General features: G+C 38.4%; 1 pseudogene; it reads right to left on the reverse strand.

Moving 5' to 3' along the window:
- Positions 1-1,614: 1,614 nt before the first annotated feature.
- LOC109207636 lies at positions 1,615-3,067 on the reverse strand (annotated as a pseudogene).
- Positions 3,068-8,693: the final 5,626 nt, after the last annotated feature.

An 8,693-nucleotide genomic window follows, 5' to 3' on the forward strand; every position in this document is an offset into this window, starting at 1 on the left:
CACAATCAAATTAACAATTTAAACCACGAAAACCTTTCGATCAATAATACCAAACTGAACCTAAAAGGGAAACCTTGTACAACATAGGAATCTACATAAGTAATACTACACAGCGAGACCGGTCCAGTAATTGACAATTAGAAGGTGCAAGTAAGTTAATTTAAGCAAATAGCCGGAATCATGAAACTATGCACAGATCTAACATCATTAACAGGAGAAGACATTGATTAACAGGTAGAAAATAAGCATGGAAAGCTTTGGGGGCATATAACATTTAAGGCAGGGAAGGAGATAGTTAAAGAACAATGGAAAATCAGGGAAAACAAATAATTCGGCGGTGTATAAGCACTCGTCATCTCGCATATGCGCCGCTCATATGAAATTCACATAGCACATACTCCAACGGTTCCTAATTCCCTCAAGTCAAGGTTAAACTCAACACTAACCTCTCTCCAAAGACCACTCAAATCTCAACCACAGCTTTGCCTTTCAAACAAGCCTCCGAACCAACAATATCTAGAAAATTACCAACCAAACGATTCAAAATAAGCCTTATGAATTAGCCATGATTGAAAAAGATTCAATTTAGGTCATTATTGAATAATTCAACTCCCGGGCTCGCTTGGTCCAAACCCGAAATTTTGACCAAAACCCGATTACCCATTCACCCCCCAGCCCGCACTGCTAAAAAATGGTTCTATTGGAACAGTTATTTGGTAACGGTTATAGAACTGTTACAATAGATTATTTTTTGGGACGGTTTCAATCGTTCCAATAGAGTGAAAAGGCTTTTGGTACACTTCTGAAGCAAAACCGTTCCGATAGGATAGTAACCGTCACCATAAATAGAGGAAGGTTTAATAAGGCGATACAATAGGGATATATATAGGAACGGTTTTCTGAAATAAAATATTTGTTGGGACGGTTTATTTTTCCCTCCCTGATTTCCTCCTACATATCTATTAAAAAAAAGTAAAAATAATTGATGACCCCACAAAAAAAATAAACTCTACTATAGGGTTACTAATTAAGCTTTAAAACTTAAAACCTTCGTCTCTCTCATCAGAACCAGACAAATCCTAGACAAATCCGCCAAGGCTGTCCTCTAAGGCTTTCGTCTCTCTCATCTTCAAACCTATCCGCCATCGACCAACTATTTTACTTACTCTGACGAAGGAATTCCGACGAAGGACAACTATTTCGGCTAATATAAGGGAATCTCATATGTAGATTATGGGTATTTTTCCGTGTTCGTGGTTGTTCACTTTCGCTATTGTTTCGCCGGATAATTGCTTCGCCGCTTCTTCTGCTTTCTTTCTCTGGTAAGATTTCATCTAAACCCATTAATTTACTCCGTTCTTTGTTTGTATTATATGATTTCTAGTTTTTGATTTCATCTAAACCCGAAAAATTTTTGATTTCTAGTTTGTAAAACTGTAATTATCTAGTTAGTTTGAAAAACAAGTTAAACTTTGTTTAGGGTTTTTTGAGGTATTTTCAGTTGGAATTTTTGAGGTGTTACATTAAGGGTTTTCTTATTATTTTTTGCTACTTGACTCTTCGTGTTATTGATCATATTTTATCTGTTAGTTTTATGTGTTGTTACTGTCTGCCCTATTGCATTTGCCTAATTTCCATGAACTTCCACTCTACAAACCTGTTCATCAGTGTGAAGACACTCTTAGTGCACTCAAATCCCAATGCCGCAACTAGTTGTCTCTGTATGTAATTAGCCACCTCATAGCTAGACTTTCCACCAGCACAAGTCAAATCTTTGGGCACTTTTCCAAGGATCTCAACAGTGTAAGAAGGTCTTGGATTCATCAAGAAGAAAATAGGGTCCAAACACTTGAGTCCACTAGCAGTAGTCCCATAAAACATGGTCACATTTGTGTTCATAGCTACAGAGGTACAATCTCATCAGCTAATTCTGCAAACAAGGAGCTGAACCTTAAAAGATATGGCTCCCTGCATGTGGTTCCTTCTGGACAAACAACTAAGTCACCTGTAAGATAATACAAATAACAGAGAGTAAGAAAAATTACTTTTAAGACGTGACAATGACTTTCCTTACATAGCTAATTGTCCATGTACAAAAAAATGCAGACAAGTCCATATATTAAAACCTTCGAACATTACCTTCACTGAATACTGCTAATAGTATTCCAATTGGAAGCCAAATGAACATGGCTAATGTTGCAAGAGGTGTAGGTAGAAAAGCTAGCCTTCCATCATGAAATACTAGTGGCTTTGGATGTTTCTCCCTTGCCAATACTGAACTACTACTTTTTTCGTCCTACTTGTTTACCACGTAAGCTTCCTGTTCAATAGAAAGATGTATTTTAGACACACTAAAAAGGAAAAAAAATGTTGATATAAAGTAGAGTACAGTGGGTAATAAAATGCTGTTGACTTAAATCACCATTTTTTGCTTAATGAATCGACTAAAAGTACACAGTCGTCTGCCTTGAAACCGTAAATCATTACACAGTCAAACTTCTTGTTCTGATATCCCTGAACTTGATACTAATCCAATAAAATAGATCCCAACAGTATGCAACTCAGTTCCTTTAACACAATCAACACTCAAATACTCCTTAAGAAAACCTTCCACCATAACTCTAGGCACACTAGTGAAAACCACCCTACACCCTGCTGATTTTAACACCTCATAACTATGAACATTTAAATTTTCAAGATAAAACTAGGCAAAACAGCTCTTCCAACACTGTCCATGTCCTTTAATCTTACCTCACAGAATGTAATAAAGATCATAACTCTTAGTTTAAGTTCGTAATCAAGAACCAATAAAAGGGGACTTGACAAAAGTAAGAATAAGGCTCTGAAAATGCTACCACCTTCAAAAGCAACTAACATGAAATATGGGAAAAAAAGATTCAGATCTAAGAAGTGTGCCCTCAATGTCACATGCAACTGTTTCTGATTTTCTTCCATATAAAGTACACTTGCTTATACTAGGGTACAAAGGAATTTGATGAGATGATCTAAATGATGAGTTTCTGGAAAAGAAACCAGAGTCTTTAACTTTCATTGCAGCTCTGTAACATGAATTTTTTTATTAAGAGTATGTAAACCAATTTTATACTATTTGTTTTAGTGTCATATAGGATAAAAGTAATTTAATGTATAACGGAGATAAAAGGTGGATGGGCCTTCGAAGGTCAACTGATGAGTACATACAAGGAGTGAATAAATTTCTTGATAAAGCATTTGAACGAGCTTCCCAAGGAAATCAAATATTATGCCTTTGTAAAGAGTGCGCTAATTGTTTTTGGCATCATAGGAATATGGTGGAAGACTACTTGATTGTTAATGGTTTTGTTAATGGTTTTGTTCATGGATATAATAAATGGGTTTTCCATTGGGAAGGATTTTCCTCGAGAAAGACTCCATGCCCAAGTAGTAATGATGATGGTTCTGAAATGTATGACGATATTGATGGATTACTTCATGATATATTTCGAAATGTCGAGGATGATTCGGGACATAAAGGAGTGAGGTATGGACCATCGGAAGATGCAAAAAGATTCTTTAAATTAGTAGAAGAAGGGAAAGAAGAATTATATCCAGGGTGTGAGAATGTCTCCAAATTAGGTTTTACGATTCAGTTGTTCTTGTTTAAATGCATTCATGGGATGAGTAATGTGGCATTCACAGACTTGTTGGAGTTGTTAAAAGAGGCATTTTCAGTTGCTCAGCTACCCGAGTCTTTCTACAAGGCAACAAGCATGATAAAAGATTTGGGTCTTCATTATGAAAAAATACATGCATGTCCTAATGATTGCATGCTATTTTGGAATGACAATGTAAATGCAGATAACTGTTCTGTTTGTGGGTCTTCTAGATGGAAGAATGTTGTTAATGTCTTGACTAATAAAAAGACCAAAACCCCTGCAAAGGTTTTAGGGTACTTTCCATTGAAGCCTCAGCTTCAGAGGATATTCATGTGTCCCGAAATAGCTGTAGCTACGAGATGGCATGCCACTGAACGACCGAATGATAGAGATATAAGACATCCTGGTGATGGTGATGCTTGGAAGGAATTTGACTCCTTGCACCTTGAATTCTCTAGCGACCCTCGCAATGTTAGATTGGGTCTTTCAAGTGATGGTTTCAACCCATTTTTAACAATTATAGGATAAATATGATATTCCCAAAGCTGGAAAAAAAATATATTTTGGAATCTGTTCAAGCTGCCTGGAGAAAGCACAAGAGTAGATTGAAAAAAGATCACTTTGACGCCTATCCTAATGATGAAACTCGAATGCAACATATCCCTGAAGATGTTCCAGTTTCTTAGTTTAAGGAACTTCTTAGGTATTGGAACTCTGAAAAATTCCAGGTATGTGACTTTTTACTTGTTCTTCTTCATCTTCTTGAACTTCTTCTTAAAGTTCTTCTTCTTCTTTCTGGTTTTCTCCTTCTCCTTAGCCATTGCTGGTGTCTTTCCCTTCTTTCTCTGCTTTAGGGATGCTAGTGTAAATGTTTTCAATGGCTTTCTAGTTGTCTTCTTCAGGGATGCTACTTTAGTCCGATAGTATTAGTACTTGAGTGAAATTAGAACTATGTAATATGCATTGTCTAAATAATGTGAGAGGAACATACTGATTTGAGGCAAATAATGTATCGTCGTCCCTTGATTATGCAGTCCCTTTCTGTTACTTGAATCTTCAGTTTAAAAACTCCATTTACGTCTACTTTCCCAACATGCCAGATTATTGATGTCTTTAATTTGCTAGAAACAATCTAGTATATGACTAGTAATGAACCAAAATTGTCATGAAAAGGAAATCTCAGTATATAGTACAAACCGCAACTCCCTTTTATTTGAAGAGATTAATTGCTAAACTTTCATGTGAAATCTCAGTATATAGTCCAAAGTTTTAACCCAAAGGAACAAAAATAAGTATTCAATCTTATGTGAAAACTTGCTTATGACAGAAAGTTGTCCTTGGAATGAGGCCCTTGCAGAGTCTTAGTTTTAGTCTTTGTTAGGGTTTCTACTGTGATCTTCATGTTGAGCTGCTGCTACTATTTTTCTTTGCAAGCGACAACAATCCATCTCCTCGTTGTTGTTGTTTTTTCTTTCTTTCAATGCTCTTCCATTTCCCTTATATTGTGTTTAATATATAATTCTCAAGTCCTACTTGTAAGTTGTTGTTCGATGTTTTTTTCTGTTTGCAGAGAATGTCTAAAACTAACATTGTGAATCGGAAAAAGTTAAAAAATCCTTACACTGCTGAAAAAAGAAGTTTTGCTTTAGTTCGCTCTAAGTTGGTGTGTAATTAGCAAATCATGGGAAAAAAATCAGTTTTAGCTTTTATTTTGTTCATGGCATATTAGTAGGAATGCTAATTCACTATCATGTAGCTAGCAAAATGACAAGGAAACTTCGGATCCTTTATCAGCAAAGGAAGTCTTTGTACCTTCAAGAAAAAGAAAAGCTGGTCGATAATACAAGCCCCCGGATGAAGATACAACTAGTAAAATTATACGAATTATATTTAACTAATGTTATATTGATATCAATTATTTTTTTCTATTTGTTTACTTTTTATTTACTTGAATTATATTTTTTTGAATTTGCTTTGTAGGCTGAAATGGAGGAAATTGAAGCACAACAAAATGAAAATGGCAATGAGTCCATAGAGGCATTTGCATTTGTCATGGGGCCTGAACATCCTGGACGTCTAAGATTGCATGGACGGGGAGATACAAGAACTTCTTGAGAGGTAAAGTAGGATGTTTTGAACCCTCTTCAAATACTTCAAATTCTATACAAAAATTGGAGGAGAAGATACAAAGAATGGAGAAAAAATTGAGGTACAAAAGGCATCAATCCGTCAAGAAGTTGTTGCAGATGTCCTTGCACGACTTCAGCGTTCAGGAATTGATATTGATGCTAACATTATTCTAGCGGCATTGGGTGATAATTCATTGGGAGAAGCTTCATCTGCTCAGCAAACAACATTGCAACCAATCCGTCGTCCATCTACTATTACCAACAAAGAAGGCCAACTCATTCCAGGTATTAACTCATTGAAAATTTAATAATTTTTGTGAGATCTACTGTCTTAGGTTGGTACTTCATGTGTTGCACTTAATTATTTAAACAAGGTTGCGATTGAAGTGACTGTAACTTGAGTAGGTTGAATAATTTAGTTGTGATGTTGATTTGTGATGTAATTGTGCACGGTAAAATCAGGGTTCCAATTTCCCCGTCATTATGATGCCCCGCGAGCATACTTCCCAAGGCTCGAGACTGGGGTCGAGGTTCACCTTTGAGGGTTGTCAATGCTCGACCTCGGAGCGATGCAGACCAACGGCTATATCGGAAAAATGGGGAGTTCCCAAGGCATGCGGCTAGGGCTGACACGGTCTAGCGGGCTACTCTGAACCCAAATCAGGGCGTCATTCAGCCGTCCCATCCCTATATCTATGTAATTAATGTATTTTGTATTATGTGGGGATTTCCCTCCTATATAAAGGGATTCCTTGCCATTTTGTAGGGGACCTGTTGCTTCAGCTGCTCCACAAGAAATATAAAAATAACATTCTCTCTGTTCTCTTACATATTCTCTTGATATATTTGCTTTTATTTATTATCTTCATTAGTGTTCATCATTTATTGCTTATCATTGGCCATAAAGAGCCTTCTTTGATTTTATAACTGTAAGTCATACTTTGATCACCTTCGATAGCTCACGGTCGAGCCCCAGAATCGACCTCGATGCCCCGGATCGGCGAGCTCGAGGCCCCGATTGTCTACCTATCGGTTTGACTATCATTTTATCCTTAACTCTTATTTCGCTTCTAAGTTTCACCTACATAGCATCGACTACTTAACAACCGACATAAAAATAGATCACGTATTTTTAGAGTCCCATAATCAAATTTAATTGTAATTACCATTTTCACGGTAAACAGTTTGGCGCCCACCGTGGGGCTAAAAATAATAATGATTATTTTTTTGCTGGTCCCATTACACAACGCAAGTTATCTTTTACACCTTTTCTTGTCCAAGATCTTCAATTTCAGGTTCAAATGCCTAGCTCAGTAAATAGAGTCAAAAATGACAATCTCGAGAACCACGGAGGGAATGGTATGGCTGTTCTGGGTGCCGGTATACAACCACAGGACCCTATGAACACACCGGAGCCGACCTCCAAGGATACGACCTCACACGACGTCCAATGCATTGACTTCGCTCCTCGGATTCACCAGAAAGTGCGCCGAAAAGTTCCGCAGGAAACTCGGCAAAATCCAACCTGGGCAAAAAAAAAGATTCCTCGGCATATCGTTCATACGATTACTGGAGGGACCGACATTCCCCAAGGGCCCATGATCAAGCGAACAAAAATATCCACCGCAGAAGAAAGGCCGATGCGAGACCGCGTGGCCAAAGACACCCTCGCATTCAGTGAAGAAGATCTCGAGACCTTGGCAGAACCACACAACGACGCGCTGGTAATCTCATTTCTTTTAAGCAACATTCGAGTTAAACATGTGCTCGTGGATCCAGGCAGCTCGGCCAACATAATCAGGTCAAAGGTAGTAGAACAGCTTGGGCTGCTCGATCGGATCATACCGACCTCCCGGGTCCTCCACGGCTTCAACATGACCGGTGAGGTAACAAAAGGAGAAATCACCCTCCCGGTCGACACGTCCGGCACGGTTAAGAACACCGAGTTCCAAGTCATCTCTGGCGACATGAGGTACAATGCATTGCTCGGCAGGCCATGGATACACAACATATGGTCAATACCATCAACTCTGCACCAGATGATAAACTTTCCCACAAAGGATGGCATAACAACCATATATGGAGAACAGCAGGTGGCGAAAGAAATGTTCGCGGTTTACCACGAGGCGCCGACCCTCGCACACCCAACCTCGGATGAGTCTAGGAGCATACAGACCCCCGAGGACTGTCACACCTCCTTTTTTTGCTACACCGGTGAGGGTGCAAAGGAGTTTTCCCAATTAAAGGACAGTCGGAACGGGATTTGTTATTAATATTCAGAGTCGCCACTTGGGAGATTTATGGTGTCCCAAGTCACCGTTTGAATCCCGATCCGAGGAAATTATGACTCTGTTAACAGTCCGCGAACCAGAACTCCGAGTAAGGAATTCTGTTAACCCGGGAGAAGGTATTAGGCATTCCCGGATTCCGTGGTTCTAGCACGGTCGCTCTACTGTTGTATTTGCTTTTATCTGATTTTAAAACATATTCTAACCTATATGCCTTTTAGTAGTAAACCACTTTTATTGTTATTTTTAATAAGAATTGCAACGTCGTAAAAATGCGTCTCGAACCACGTCGCACCAGTGCACCCATGATTGTCAACACATTTCAACTTCGTTGAGATTTGGACTTGGTCACATAAATGTGCACCCACATTTAGGAAGGTAATATTATTAAAATACGCGCCTAAAGCAACTACGCATTTATTATCTTTGGGGAAGACCGTGAAATTCGCTAAACGGTCTGCCCGAATTCTAAGTATTTTTATGTAACATTTCTTGAGGGCCCCGCGATTTATGTGTTTTATTTAGCGAGGCTCATCTCATTTTATTATCAAAGGCCAACCTAAAAGCAAACTACACTTTTCTGCTTAAGTTGTCTCTAAAAGAAGAACCCTAATTAACTAGCAGATGTGAATGGTCCAAGA

Source organism: Nicotiana attenuata, unplaced genomic scaffold, assembly GCF_001879085.1.
Source record: "Nicotiana attenuata strain UT unplaced genomic scaffold, NIATTr2, whole genome shotgun sequence".
Classification (NCBI taxonomy): Eukaryota; Viridiplantae; Streptophyta; class Magnoliopsida; order Solanales; family Solanaceae; genus Nicotiana; species Nicotiana attenuata.